Source organism: Dermacentor variabilis, chromosome 8 (assembly GCF_050947875.1).
Source record: "Dermacentor variabilis isolate Ectoservices chromosome 8, ASM5094787v1, whole genome shotgun sequence".
Lineage (NCBI taxonomy): Eukaryota > Metazoa > Arthropoda > Arachnida > Ixodida > Ixodidae > Dermacentor > Dermacentor variabilis.
This window is the reverse complement of record NC_134575.1, coordinates 58,808,241-58,823,436: the sequence shown is the minus strand read 5'-3', so window position 1 is coordinate 58,823,436 and position 15,196 is coordinate 58,808,241. Positions and strand designations below refer to the sequence as shown.

At 45.2% G+C, this 15,196-nt stretch overlaps 1 long non-coding RNA gene across 1 annotated transcript in view; it reads right to left on the bottom strand.

Moving 5' to 3' along the window:
* Positions 1-13,834, bottom strand: part of LOC142591043 (uncharacterized) — a 28,445-nt gene extending 14,611 nt beyond the window's left edge. The window contains exons 1-2 of the long non-coding RNA XR_012830315.1: positions 13,665-13,834; positions 5,639-5,761 (exon numbers count right to left, since the gene is read on the bottom strand). This is a non-coding gene — a long non-coding RNA (uncharacterized LOC142591043). The remainder of the gene's footprint in view (positions 1-5,638; positions 5,762-13,664) is intronic.
* Between the last annotated feature and the right edge of the window lie 1,362 nt (positions 13,835-15,196).

The following is a 15,196-nucleotide window of genomic DNA, read 5'->3' as shown; positions in this document are numbered from 1 at the left end:
TCATAGCAGCTTATAGACTTAAAAGTACGTGCAATTGAAGAATTGTAGCCCATCATTAGCCAAGACTAAAGGACAATGGAAAATAAAACAATGCATATTATTCTGTTTTAACACTTGCATTTAAAGGAATTCTAATGCTATACCTTTCATAGATGGTCGGGGTAAGGGCGCTATTGCTGTGAACTACTCTATCCTGGTATAACACAAATTGAGGTTGCAACAAAGCATAAAGCAAATGTGTTCAGCGTCGGCTTCTCACGCTCCAGGGACACGTCGTCGCCGTTGATGTTGAAATTGTACGCAGTGACGATGTCCGAGGCGTCAAAGTGTTTCGCGCACACACGTGTATACTTCGATTCGAAATTAAAACCGTCACTTTCCTGCCGCGGTATGGCCCGCTTCCATTTCTCGCGCTGCTCCTTGTTATTAGGTAAACAGAACAACGACACCTTTTCGGTCGTGCCCTTGTAGCCGGAACGGCACCCAGGCACGCAACACGTGTTCGGCATCGTTGTCCCACCCCGCCACTTCAACCAAACAGCCCAGCACTCGAAAAATAGCGCAGCACATGCACATAACGCACCCGATCACTCAGCTTGCCTCGCACTGCGCGCGCGTTTCGGTACGCGAACGATGCCCTCTGTGGCACAGTGGCGCCGCGTCGCGGCACCTTTGGGCAGCATATGAACCTCTCCCATAGCGTGACGGCGGAGTTTCGTGACCAGAAAAACATGGAAGGACTCTGCTTATACTGACTGGGCTCGAGACCGTTCACCGAGTCAAAGATACTCGGACGGTGGCCGGTCACTGGCACGCAAAGCGATTCGTGCGCTAGTGCAATACTTGAAGTGCACCGGCTTAAGAGACCGTTTATAGTGTCCTTGTGTAGAGTGTCCCTCCCACACACACTGAGTGCTCACTCTCTCCATTTTTCCTCTTTCTATTCTCCTTTCCCCCAACCCCAGTGTAGGGTAGCAAACTGGGTGTCCTTCTGGTTGAACTCCCTGCCTTTCCTGTCCTTGCTTTCTTTCTCTCTCTCATTGTCTTACACTTTTCACAGGAGAGCAGTTGCACAGTATAGTAAGACCTAACCGTATTAATTTGTCGTATCGAACATACGCGAAGGCCGCCGTTTACATCAATGCGCATTTTTTCTCCCCAGCAAGCTTCATTCAGCTAGTGCCATAATTGAAAGTGAACGCTGTCACTTCCACTTCTGTCCGATATGCATGTTTTCGCTGTCGTGTTGTGAAATGCACCGAAAGTGCCTGCAGGGTGTAGGCTATACATTCCGACAAGTTTTCCTTCGTTTGCCCACGCGGACATAATTACGGAACATTTATTTTGACAAAACATACCGTATTGTACCAGGGTATTAAAATGCCCCAATGTCACCGCCACTGTTGTCACGTCCAGTAGTAGCCGAGCACGGCCATCTCGGCTTCTATTTATTCATAGAGAAACTGGCTAGGTTATCGCCGCAAATCAAGTAAGTCGCCTATGTTAATGTCATTTTTCACTGACAAAGAGAACTGTTTCGTCGCGCGTATTGTACTAAAGAGGGCAAAGAGATCACGTGTAGCATGCTCCGTCAGCCGCCATTTCTGTTTTGATGTCGCACAGAGACGGTGTTGGCTGCCGCCTGTTGGTCGGCCCGTTGTCATCCCGCAGTGAATGCGTTCCCACGATTCCTGATACGAAACGCTTATGTTTACGTGCGTCGTTGGAATTCGTATTTTCCCTCTGAAGCTATACCCCTGCTTGAAGCATTTGATGTGACACGCCTGCTTAGCGAATTATCTTACTTGCATAAGAAGCAGTACGCTTCAAAGGTGCAATACGCTTGAAAACAGCATATTGAAGCAGGCAGGAAAGTGGGAGAACACGCTGCTCTGTCAAATATTATGCTCAAGTAGACATTGGGAAATACATAGTTATTGATAATTTGCACAATAATGCAGCTTATTTTAGCCAATTTACACATAAAGTACAATAGACAGCATTTCTCAGCCTTTTATTCGTAAATGCGATTTTCGATGTAATAAAATAGCAAGATTGCACAGTTTCAAGCTAGGCCTTAAATGGCTACATTGTGCTAGTCATTATGCTTTTTATTCCTAACTTCGAAGGGTGACTTCATAACTGAGTATTTTAGTTCATGATTCAGAGATTTCGTACTTTGTGTAATCAACAGGGTTTTCTTACTCACAGCCCCTGCCTTATCTTCTGAAAACTGCTAATATATTAAAGCAGTTGTTATGTGCTTGTCACTGCTTAGTCATTATTATACAGTCACACGGGAATAAGGTTACTGTTATGTCACCGGATATAAAACCTGTGCACTATTTAGCCAACTAGATGTTCAGCCAGCACGTTATCAAAATCGTAGCGCCAGTGCGGCTACACGAGGCCTTCATGAGGCTCCGGCGACACTTCGCCACAGAAATTTAAACGAGGTTTGTAGGCTTAAGCATGCCACACTTATATACACGTATGATACATACAAACAAGAGCAGTGGAGCCTACGTAAGCGCCTGTTTCATTAGCTATGGTAATTAGACGAACGAGCAACCACCGAAAACGATACGCTTGTACATGAGTCTTGCCGCTTTTCAACTCAAAAGGAGTTAAAGGCATACTGAACAAAATGTAAAACAAAAATGAGGGAAGGAGACAGCGATTTTTAAGACTTGGGTACAAGCTCCGCTTGTGGAAGCAAGTACACGGCCGCGACCAGCTGCTCAGTTGAGACGTAGTTCGCTGTCGACCGACGCCGTCCACGGGCGTGGGCAGACGCGGGCGATGGCTCGCACGCCAGTATGCGGCACAGACACGTCACAGACATGTCACAGACACGTCAGTTCCTCTAGTTCGCGTTACGGCCGCTAGACGCGGTATTTTGCGAAGAATGGATTAAATTCGTCATTTTCCGGTAGTGTCTGTCTGAAACCAAGGTTGTCTCAAACAATTCCAGCACCAAAACTTTCATTAAGGCTGAAAAAATCTTGGCGATTTATTCAGTATCCCTTAAAACAGTACTTCATTTTCATGGCAGAAAGAGTCATTCCGTCGTGCAGTGTTGCTTTTCGGCAATGGTCGGTCCCACCGCCTGTTGCCTCATTTTTTGCTGCTCTTCTTCTTCCTCCTCAAGCGTAGGGTAGCAAACGGGGCAGCATGTTATCCCCTTAAAAGCAGCGCTAGCTGTTGTGGGCCTGAATTGCTATTAGTTATTTTCGTATCTGCCGGTGTCCGTCACCGCAATTTTAAGGTTGGTTGTTAAAATGCTACAAAAAGAAATCCGACTGAAACCCATCGGGGACTACTTGTACGCGTACAAATGAAGGCACAGCTTCGTATTGCAAAACTGCTGAGATGCCCAGTAGTGCGACGCGTGCGGGTGTGTAACGAAAAAGCACAAAACGACGACGTCGACGATGCGGCGATTAAGGTGGTGCGGCGCCCATAAAAAAAAAAACACGGCGTTTCTATGACGACAGCAACGCGGCGAGAAGGGTGTGACAACCGTGGAAGGACGAGGACAGAGATTATAATGAGGGCGTGACGCAATGGAATGCTAGCGCTGGGCACGCGGTCGAGGAGAAACTCCATGAAGTCCAGATATTCAGTCCACGGAAATGGCCGAAATGGCAATTATAATAATAAAAAAAGAGCCATAGCTTTAAAAGTCGGAGTGGCCGCGAAGATTCCAACTCAGCAACTCCGGTAACGGTATAGATTGCCTCTTGAGCGTTAGCTAACATTATCAACAGACGCCGCGCTCTGCAGCTCATTAAAAGCCTAGCGCTGAGGTAAAAGAATATAAACAACGCTAGCGATAGGAAGTGAAAGGTAAGATAGAAAAAAAGAAAGACATCTTGTCTTTCCGCTTCTGGGGAGAGGGGGGAGAGTGCCACTGGAGAGCGGTGCCGCCACAAACGAAGATGGTTTGGACATAGCCAATGAATGATGTTTCTTTTTTTTAATTTTTTCGCTAGAAAGGAGATTGATCGTGCGCATCTGCGAATGTTTGCAATAAGTGAGGAAGCATGAAATAGTGCAAGACTTCATGCGAATAACATTGCGCCCCATAGCTAGCTATCTCGTTGCTGCGGGAGAAACAATTTCTTTCTTTCTCATTCTTCTTTCGGCGCTGTGTTTCTCGAGTCCACTTAATGCCCAGATATAAGCAGAAAGCTTCTGCATGTTGCATTGGTCACTGCATAGGTCACTGCAAATATATAGCGCTGAACATATTTTAACATCATCTAAGTATTCCGCACCTTCGAAGGAAGAGTGTTAGAAATAAGAATGGACTAGTAATATAATGACCACTGATTTCCCCCTCTAGAATATAGATTACCACAGAGGTCGGTATTAGGCCCATTAATTTTTAGTTACATGTGAAGGATGTGGCCGAACTGGCATTAAACTCCGTTAGATGAGCTTGGCGACGATACCGCGATAGCACTACCTGATGAAAACTTCAGTGAATGAGTGCACCTGCGTATATATAGTTATGAAGTAATTCGAGGATAATTACTTAATTAATAATGAATATAAGACCATGTTAACGTGTTTTAGCAATCCCCACAAGAAGGTTGATTTAAACAGAGCAGGACGTTTACATGACGAGTATCTTACCAACTATTTTGAAATGTCTTGGTCTGCTGTTTGATTAAAGGTATTCACTGACCTAAGATACTGAATGCCTGGATAAGAAAGACAGAGCAGTTTGTACAGCCATTTAAAAATTGAGGTAGGTGTCGTTAGCTTAAGGAAGGCAACATACAAGGCTGTTGGTTGTTGAGGACCATTGTTGAAGCACGGTATTACAATTTACGGATTAGCATCACCATATAATGGGACAATATTTAACTTAATAATACGCACTACGACAGCTAATCTTATATTGAATAACCAGAAGTTTGTTAACATTGCAGAAGTAATGACTCATCACTATAGATTTGATCTTAAAGACCTCTTTCCTTGACAGGGCCTCTGGAGGCCTACCACTATAACAAGTTAGGCATAAAAGATGATAACATTGAAATATTTGTCCATGCCATAGCTTCTAATAATTGAGCAAAACGAGCGAGAGAGATTTATGTGCCAAACTATTGAAGAAAATAACAAAATTTCTTGCCTTCACGTGATTTCATAGCCAAAGTGAATACATATATGCGTAGGCTTTACCAAACATTATTTCTTTTGTGAATGCATAAATACTGCCAGCCCTAGTTCCCCCATTGAAGTCGGTATTGGTACGTTCACCACTGTAACATTATAGGAATGTGACCAGCTAGTCATATTGTTTCTTACATTACTGTAGTATTCTGTCAGTCACTATGTAAGACGAAAAAAATGAAGCAGCTCAGTGGCAATGCCATGCCAGGAATGAGGAGTAAGCATAAGATCAATGATGTATGCCCTGGCTGAAACTCTATTAAACGGGGCACAAAACTGAGCTTAGATCTTTTGCTGAAAATATAAGAAATCTTGCATGCAGTTTGTAATTTTCGAACGTTCAAGGCCAATCGGCTGCCCTTTCCTGTGCAAAAGCATCGGTGTTACAGCGGGTTGATCTACCTTCATGTAATGAGGGTATGTAATGAAATAAATAAAAATAAACATTACTTACTGCCACTACTCTGAACTGGTACCAGAACAAATATGTCCGCTTCCTCAGCAAGAAGTAACGTATGTGCTGCAAAAATACCCATTAATATGTAAATTAACATCCTGGAGAGATTTTAGTAAAAACCTGGAAAGAGAAACCGTAAAAGACATTGAGTGTAACTGGTAAAATACCGACTGGGCTATGCGACGTGTTTAAGGTGTTTCGATTTCGCTTGGCGGAATACATCTTTCTAAGCGTTCGCAAGTTGGTTCGATATGTGGAACTGGTTCAACACTGTGTACCAGATTCTAAGCCTCCAATATAGTTACCACGTGACAAAGTGTGCCGATTTCAATGACCGCGCTGTGTACACAAGTTATCCCAAACAATCGAAGATGACTTGCGGCACGTTGGAAACAGGACAATCTTTTATGAGGCAAATAAATTTAAGGTTATGTAGCTGCAACAAACGGATCCGTTTCCTCAAGCTGTAATCAGGAACAATGCCCACTATCTATTTCTATTTGAAAAAAAAAAATTCACATAAAGTGCACTCTGTAGGAGAAACAGATTAAGTCATGCTGCGCAAGGCACAAACTTTTCCGCGGTGAAGCAGGTTTGTCTAATGCTTTCGATCACGCTCATCATCACTTGCTAATATGCTTGTTTTTCTACTAACATTATGATAGTCACATTAGTGCTAAGCCTTTCTTATAATTATGGTCAGCGTACGGTCAGTGTTCTGATTGCAATAATGTATGTTTTTCTAATTGCTTTATTAAGAATTCACAACTTAATCACACCACACTACGATAATAGTGAATTACCTTGGCTTGACTAAATTGACGAAATATAACTGGCGAAAAAAGCAGAAAACCAATACGAGTCGTCGTAGACCTCCGAATGTGGCAGCGTGGCCGAAGGCCCTGATGTATTATGATTATCTCAAGGGCATATTCAACAGAAACATTGCAAGGCTAATGATAAAGTACTATCAAATATGTCCTAGCGCGTGCAAGGTTCATGGAAATAATTGTGCCTGGTAGGGTGGACCAAAATGAGACACAAGGAAACAAAGCATAATTTTTGAGCTTACGACTATCTTCTAAGTCCGCAATCTATGTGGCGTGATATTTTGCCTACAGGTGCTCCTACATATTCCCTTCGCTTGACCAAAAACCGTCGTAATTGGGCTTTGGAAATTAGAGGAAGAAACTGTGGACCGAGTGCGCGTTAGTCGTACGCGACCCAAACAGCGGGAAGTCAGCTCACTTCATTTTGCGGGTGAGTACGCTGCATCCCCAGTACATTTCGTAATCAGCAGAAATAATTGCTTTATTTCTACCCTTCACTAGCTACACTTTCACAATATTTCTAGTCGGAACACCTTAATATTCAGTTGGAGAATCATAATTAAATGTTACTCTAAGAGAGGGGCAAAACGCGCCAAGGAGGTCTTTGTGAGCCCTGATGATATCTTTATAAAGCTCATTGCTTATGGCTGTTCTGTACCATTTCTTGTCTAGGATGGTAAGGGCGTACAAGAGGAACACATTGAGGGCCGCTTTTGAGAAAAATGGCATGAAAAGAGCACACACGAAGCCGTCCCTGAGCGGATGCAGTTCATTTGAACTGCGACGAACTTAACGCATTATTACATGCAAACTGTTCCTGAACTATCAATGAGGGAACCCCTCTTGAGTTACGCTGCTTAGCGACATGCCATATTACCCACCGTGCTGGCCTAGCAGCAATGGGGTTGCCCTGCTAAGCGCGAGATCGCGGGATCGAATCACGGCCCCGGCGGCCGCATTTCAATGGGGGCGAAATGCAAGAACGCCCGTGTACAGTGCATGGATGCACGTTAAACAACCACAGGTGGTCAAAATTAACCCGGAGCCCTTCACTACGACGTGCCTCATAATCAGACCGCTGTTTTGGCACGTACAACCCCAGAATTTATTTAATTTAACATACACATATTGTAGTAATGCCAATGGCTATCATTCGGACACCTTGAAAAAAATGTGGTTTGGAATTGCAGGCTGTCTCCTCTTTGGTCCCGGTGTTTTCACATGAACATAGCGTGTACAAAAACTGTACTGCAAATTTTAACAAGCTGCTTCTAGGGTGGTTTAACTGTGGTAGTGAGAGTATTTTGTTCAGCATAGTGCGTTTCTTGAGTCTGCATCACCCATGAAGCTTGAACCCTCTCGTTCTAAAGCAGTTACTTGTGCCAGGGAAGGTGGAGGGTCGAGAGTGGAGAGGCCTGTATCAGTCAATGTTCAGGTTTATGTTCAAGTAAGTTTCGAGATTATCGGTTCGATTGCAGTCCCGGCTGATTATTTCAGTTAGGATCCATCCATCCATCCATCCATCCATCCATCCATCCATCCATCCATCCATCCATCCATCCATCCATCCATCCATCCATCCATCCATCCATCCATCCATCCATCCACCCGTCCGTCCGTCCGTCCGTCCATGTATCTATGTACCTACCAAACCATTTCCCAGTCCACCACTGAGGTTGGCTAGTCCATGTCCAAATGGGTAGCGCATTGGTCAGCTGTACTGATGGAAGATAGTTATAAACCAACTACAGAACTAACTTGGTTCACTGGGTGTGTGGTACTGGGTATGTGTCTCTGTTAACTGAACCTCTATGATGCCAATTTGCAGCACTCGCTATGTGGCAGTTGATCTGTGCCGCTCTTCAATGAACCTGGCTCCAAATCGAGTCACTTCGCATATCACCAGGTATGTGCCGCACTTCAACGAGTCTCCTAAATGCCAACATGGGTTACTACGTATAAGCCACTAGTTACGTACGGCTCTTCAATGAACCTCCTTGACGCCAACTTGAGTCACTGGGCACATGTCGTTTGGTATGGATCGCCTTTCAATGACCCTCTTTGACGCGAAGTTTGGTTAGTAGGCACACGCCACCGGTGCTTTGCCGCTATTGAACAATTGTCTCTGATGCCTTGTTTGGTAACTCTGTGCCCCTCAGTCTGTACCGCTCCTCATCAGAAAAACGATCGTTCAAAATTTATTCACTGGCGAACGGAATGTAACCCACGTCACATATATGCCGACAAACTTGTCTAAATGTCTGTTCACACGAGCGCAACGCGCGGGCTTCGCGGCGGCTATGTGGAATGGCGCAGCGCTTTCAGCGGAACGCGCGAGAAAAGAGCCCGGCTACACCATTCACACCGCTTACATGACGCGTCTCTGCGGTGGCAATACAGTGTGTCCCTGCATTACTTCGTTGCTAATCGCATTAATGTCGACGTTCTTCACGAAATTAGTTCTGCAGGAGATTTTTTTTTGCTCCCAGCGTAGATCGAAATTCTGCACTTAGTGCGCGAAGAAGAATTTCAGCTTTGTTACAGAAGAAACATATATAGGAGAGCAAAATTATTTGAGACGATTTCGCTGGTTCGCGGAAAGATTCTTTCACAGGGTTCGCAACCACGGGGAGACCAATGCACACGAAAAACGTGGAGATCTAACAGCAAGTTCTGGAAAAAAAAGGAAATATTAACGTGCCTAGAAATATTGGGATATTCGATTTGCTGGATGCGAATAGAATTGAAGCATTGAGCGCAAATCGATATTCAGTTCTTTGGAATATTTGGTTAAGGTCAAATCTAGCGTTTATTGCAACTACCCGGACCTGTAGGCAATGAAAAAAAAAAGGTATCTCCACAATAACTCCCAGCTACTGTAAGTGGCTGATGGTTAATGACGGTGAATGACAAGGCACAAATGCCGTTGTAATCCAACTAGGAACTGCGATGCCCTTCTACTGTTTGCTTTTACAGCCGCAAGTTGTTCTTTCAACCACTTTCATTGCCATTAATTTATCACGTATTGAATTCAATTAATAAGTACAAGTAATTTCCCCCATGTTGTCCTTGGCGTCTTTCTTTGTTGTATTCTCATAATATGATTATAAAAATCGGGCCCCTCAGCTAACCCCCTTTCTTCTTGTTCATTACTGTTTGCTTGTTCATCTTTAAGCTGCTCAGTGGATTCACCTTTGAAATGGCCTTGCACTAATTGAAATACATATTTTTTTATTGCGACAAGAAATAAATTGAAAGTTAGTGCAGCCACCATCGTGCTGTCACTCCATGGACGTGCATGTGTGGCTTGTACATGGAAGATCAGGTCTTCAGAGACGCGCCGTGCCTTTGGGTGCAAAAGCGACGAGGCCAAGTGGACGCGCCCTCACGCTTCGTTACGTCATTTCTGCAACGGAGCTAGGGCAGTTTTCTGGCTTCGCTGGCACGAATGTTTAGTGCGCACAAATGAGACATCCCCGCTTAGCAGGTGCGTGCACACAGCACCTTGGTGCATGCACTGGTCTTAGCGGAACGGACAGCAGACGTCAAGCAACACCATACTTTCATAGGTGGTGTCCGAATCCACGGCCCAGCGACGGCTCTCTCTGGATAACAAGAACAGATCTAGAAGGCTATGCTTTAAGCTGACTTCATGCACCGGAAGCAATTCGGGAGCCGGAACTACGTGATAGACGTCCCTTTTTTAGACGTCACCTACTAGGCGCCTAACGCCAACGGTTTTCCGTCGGTCTCATCTCAAGCACCATCGAGGTGCGACACCGCTAGAACACTGCTGCCAGGGTTAACACAGCGCCAGAGTCGTAAAGCGACAGGCGTATGCCAGAGTATTGTTTGTTCGGCGCACCAGGAGTTGTCTAGGGTGCTTCGTCGCGTCATGTCGCCTCTGTGTATCGTTAGAGCGACGTGCGAGTAACTCGAGGCCAACGCTATACCAAGCTATCACTGCCAATGCTTTCTTCACCTTCTGGCCAAATGGTCATTTTATTGCAGCGCCCCCTCCTAAATTTCTCGGTTTTTACTTTTAGAAACAGAAATAGCTCAGGTTCGATTCGATATTCGAAGCTCGTAATTTTTGAATCACCGCATGGATTGCGGAAATGTCTGTACTCAAACATTTTCCCATAATATGGGCAGGACACGTAATGAGGCGGGAAGATAACCGATGGTCATTAAGAGTTACGGAATGGATTCCAAGGGAAGGGAAGCGTAGCAGAGGGCGGCAGAAAGTTAGGTGGGCGGACGAGATTAAGAAGTTTGCAGGGACAACATGGCCACAATTAGTACAGGACCGGAGTAGTTGGAGAAGTATGGGAGAGGCCTTTGTCCTGCAGTGGGCATAACCAGGCTGATGATGATGATGATGATGACATACAATACAGTATACAAGTATAATCCTAAGAAAAGGGTTTTACTCGACAGTTGTAAAAAAAAACAAAAAGAACGACATGTCAATGACTCCCTTTGGCGTTGAACTCATTTACCGTGACAGCGCCCCCCCCCCCCCATAAGGCTCTAAAGAAACTTAAATTTAGGGGTTTATGAGGCACGCAGTAGTAGGGGGCTCCGATTTGATTTTAGCCACCTGGCGTTCCTTAACGTGCGCTCAGTGCATGCTAGGCGGCCATTTTCGCATTTCACCTTCATCGAAATGCGGCCGCGACGACCTGAAATTGATCCCACGACCTCGGGGTCAGCAGCACAACACGATAGCTACTCGGCTATGCGTACGCGAAGCTTTCATGAACCAGAAAGGCAAAATGGTGCTTTACGACAAGCGACGTGCTGCAGGTTGCAGTGACGAACTTGTCCCTCAGCTTCAATGATGTAGATTGAAAAGCGAGTGCAAGTTTTATCCAGCAACCGAACGTGTTCAGTCACAACACACAGCTTGGCCTTGTAGAAACGAACCACAGCGACGTTGTACGGTGGGAGACGCGCATGAAATTTCGACGGCAAACGCGTCTCGCAATTTTCGTTTTCATCATCAGCTACTAGCTGCGCACTTTTAATCAAAACATCGCTATGCAGCGCGGATAACGCACCAAGCATCTCAAAGTGCTGGCTTGCTCGAGAGAAATTGTCCGCTCAGGATTCGCCTTAATTGGCGCCGGACGTGATCGAACGATGGAGGTGCTACACTATTAGTAAAAGAAGGATACGGCAGCTAGAAATGACGACGACAACCGATTCGCAGGCCACCACGATTGCAGATGACAGATGACAGAAGAGCAGCCTAGTTGATGGTGAGCCAGATACTCGCGAATATCCCGACTGCCGAATGCCGTGCCGCCTGACGACAGCACACCGAATTGGGGATTGTACGGCACACGCAGCGGTACGAGTCAAACATGTCACCACCGCCACGATCAAGGACTACGCCAGCTGGATCTGACCTGCGGCTCAAACCCGCGACACGTGCTCGACTCACTCTTGGCGTTCGCCACGGAGAGCGGCCTCAAATGCTGGCTCTAGCGCCATGACCGTGGCCAAGTTCCATTAGCCCAGTTTACTCCCTTCCCCTGAACCCCCTCTCCAAAGTAGGCGAAGAAGCCAGCTTTATCGCATTAAACATGTATCCTCGTCTATTTCTCCTTTTATCGCGTTAGCCTAATAGGCGGATATCTCACACTTTATGCGTATTCTTCTGACGAAAATTTGGGCCGATCCCGCAGACAGTAGGGTTTAAAAATGTGGGCTGGTCCCGAAAGCCGCGCAGTCTAGCACAGCTTCTCAAAGCGCTAGCTGTCACGAAGGAAGAGTGCAAGAAACAGGCACGTGATGCACACACTAGATCTTTCCAAGAGCGATTTTCGGTAAGAGAGAAGCATTTGTGTGGTCGTGGCATAATGGTTAGACCAATGAGCTGTCGGCTGTGGAAGGTAGAGCTTTGGTCCTACTGTGGGTCAAGCATTTTTAAATGGAATCGTAGGCACATTTCGCCCACCTTTTAGGCACCTAACAGAAAATAGGAGGTGTATTTAACGTACGCGAGCGTGTCACGGTGCGCGCAATATCACACGTTTGCAAAACAGACTAGGTATAGAAACGTGGCTTTGATAATAAAGAGTGTGCAAGGTCGTCCCTGACGCACGTAGCTGTCGAGGCGTCACAATGATCACTATCGCATAGTTACTCAGCGGGGCTACGTTCTGGCCTAGTATCTTTATTGTCATCTCATGTCATTTCGCGTTTGCCTTTTAAAGAGAGTTTGCAAAAACATTTAAAGCGCGTTAAGCGATCTTTAGTTGAAATTATTGTTTTTATTGATGAAGATGCCCCGGATGGGTCCTGCTACGCCCCCAGACACAACATAACTCTTTCGCGCAGGAACGAAAAGGGACGTGGTACTAATGTAGCCAAAGAGCAAGGTGTGCAATGGGTTAAAATATGTGTCCAAGGGTCAGTGCGAACTGTTACCAGGAAAAAAAGTAAAAAAAAATGGTTGGGCAGAAAACATCGGAGTACGATTCTGAACTCAAACGATAGCTTCCCGGCAGACCTGCTGAGATATGCCGATGGGAACAGACATTCATAAGCTGCATTGGTGAAATGCTATGAAACTAGTCAGTGCTGTGACACAGCACTGTATACAGAACTGGTCATCGCTACGAGCCACACAAATTCCGGCGGCACGTATGGTTCACTGGTCAGACGCGTTCGAAAGCCAACACTTTGAATCACATTGTCTCCGGGATCGGCTGAGTTTTCTCGACCACACAACTGCCCTCGCAAGGAGGAAGCGGGTGGGGGAGGGGGGAAGTACTAAAGAGAGCTTTGCACTGAAATCTACCATTCTAGCTGCGACCTAATAAATGCAGCATCATACCGAACTTGTTTTGAAGATATGCCAGCTCAATCCATAGCATAATATATATTTACGAAAGCAGCGCTCATAGTTTCACTCAAAAACATCAATTCAAAATTAAGTCACCAGTGTTTGTGTAAAGCGATCTTGCTGAAAATTGGGTATTTTGAGAAAATCTAAAAGAAAGTTCTGCCGGCCCCATGTAGACTAGTTTGCCGGCAGTTAGAATATTTCATATGTCCTTTGAACGAAGGAAGCTATACAAGTACATTGTGCGCCATATATCAGCATAGCCTAGGAATGATAAAAATGTGAAAAATCAAGTGGTATTGAAGAAATAAACACCTTTAGAGAAGTCGTGACATACCTTGGGACACACTGCAGGAAATGCTGCAGTGTTTGCGCTCGCCGACGACAAAATGGCCAGTCTCCACGAAGAATATTTAACATTGCCAGCGAGCAACCGCGCTGATACGCTTCGTGAAGGTCTTTTGAATGTAGTTTTTAGGTTTTACAGATAAGAAACATACTCGGGTGCTGCAGCCTACATTGTTCTGGCTTCCTAAAAAGATTCGAAGCAAGGACAAAGGTTCTCAACTAAGATACTTGGAAAACATATATGAGTAATAGATTCGGTGGGACGAACAATCGAAAATAGCTTGATATTGGTTTTGTGATTTATAGTGGCTGTTTTCCTTTGCGCAAGTCTGTTTCCAATGCAGTGTAGCGAGTCAAGCTCACTGGCGTACGAGTTGTGGCACATGAACGTGACGCATTTTAATGAAAATGTCATAATTAGTATTTTTAACACTACAAAAATATTTTGTAGGGACCCTCCATGTATGTGATATTCTTAACGAATCGCTTTGTGTTAAGCTGCAAATAAACGAAAATCGAAAAAGAAGACCGTGATATTTGACTGAATATGATACGCGAATACATCTCAATATACTGAATATATATTGCTGCGACAGCAGTTAAATAACCCGAAACACGTTTGCTGTGTGAGTGCATTTATCCACCCATGCGTCCTTTCAGTACGACGCCGGTCGTAGTCAGACTACTTCCTCATCCTCAGCTTGGCCCTCGCCGCGCGGCAAAAAAACGAAAGTCGAAGCAAAAATGCTTGTATACAACGGTATTGTAAACCACAGTGTAGAGTGAGCGAGCATATATTTTTGCCGCGTGATGAATATGCCACGAAATTTTTGTTTGTAGAACCCATCTGACGATAACTGTCACCAGTAATGCGTTTAACATTGAATCAGTATAGAGACTCAACGTACTGCCACCGTCGAGTCGAGTTATGTATAAGGCGTGCTATGCATGTTAGTTTCCTAAGAGCGCTCGGCGCCATCTAGTGCTGCCGCCGCGAAGCCTGCGTATGGCCTCCGCAATGCATGGCGCCCCAGCGCGTGCGAACACCTAAAAATGCGTGATGGGGCAGTCCTCTCTCGTGGTTCTGATGATGATGATAATAATAATAAGTTAATAGCATACCCTTTGAAACGGAGCGGTGACAATCACCTAGCCTGCTTGAATTAATCAGGCATGCTATACATGTGTTTTATCTAGCATCTTTGTGTACGCCTCCATAATCTTATTTCCCCCCTTTAAAATCTACCTTGTACCGCTAGCTATGACTGTAAGAGATCCGGCCGTATCAACCTCTTCTCTGTTCTTTTTTTCCCACGAATACTCGAAACGTCTCTTGTTATCTCGACTGCTGACAGCTCGGCGCTTTCATCTAGTTTAAACCGAAGCGCTTTTGGAAAGTGTACGTTACCTACGATACTCAGTGGGCGAATGCCTTCGCATTCCGTTAGGATGCGCTAAATGGCCTCCAGGTTTTGCTGCAGCATACAGATGCCTAATCTAGTTTTGAATATTTGCGCTCGT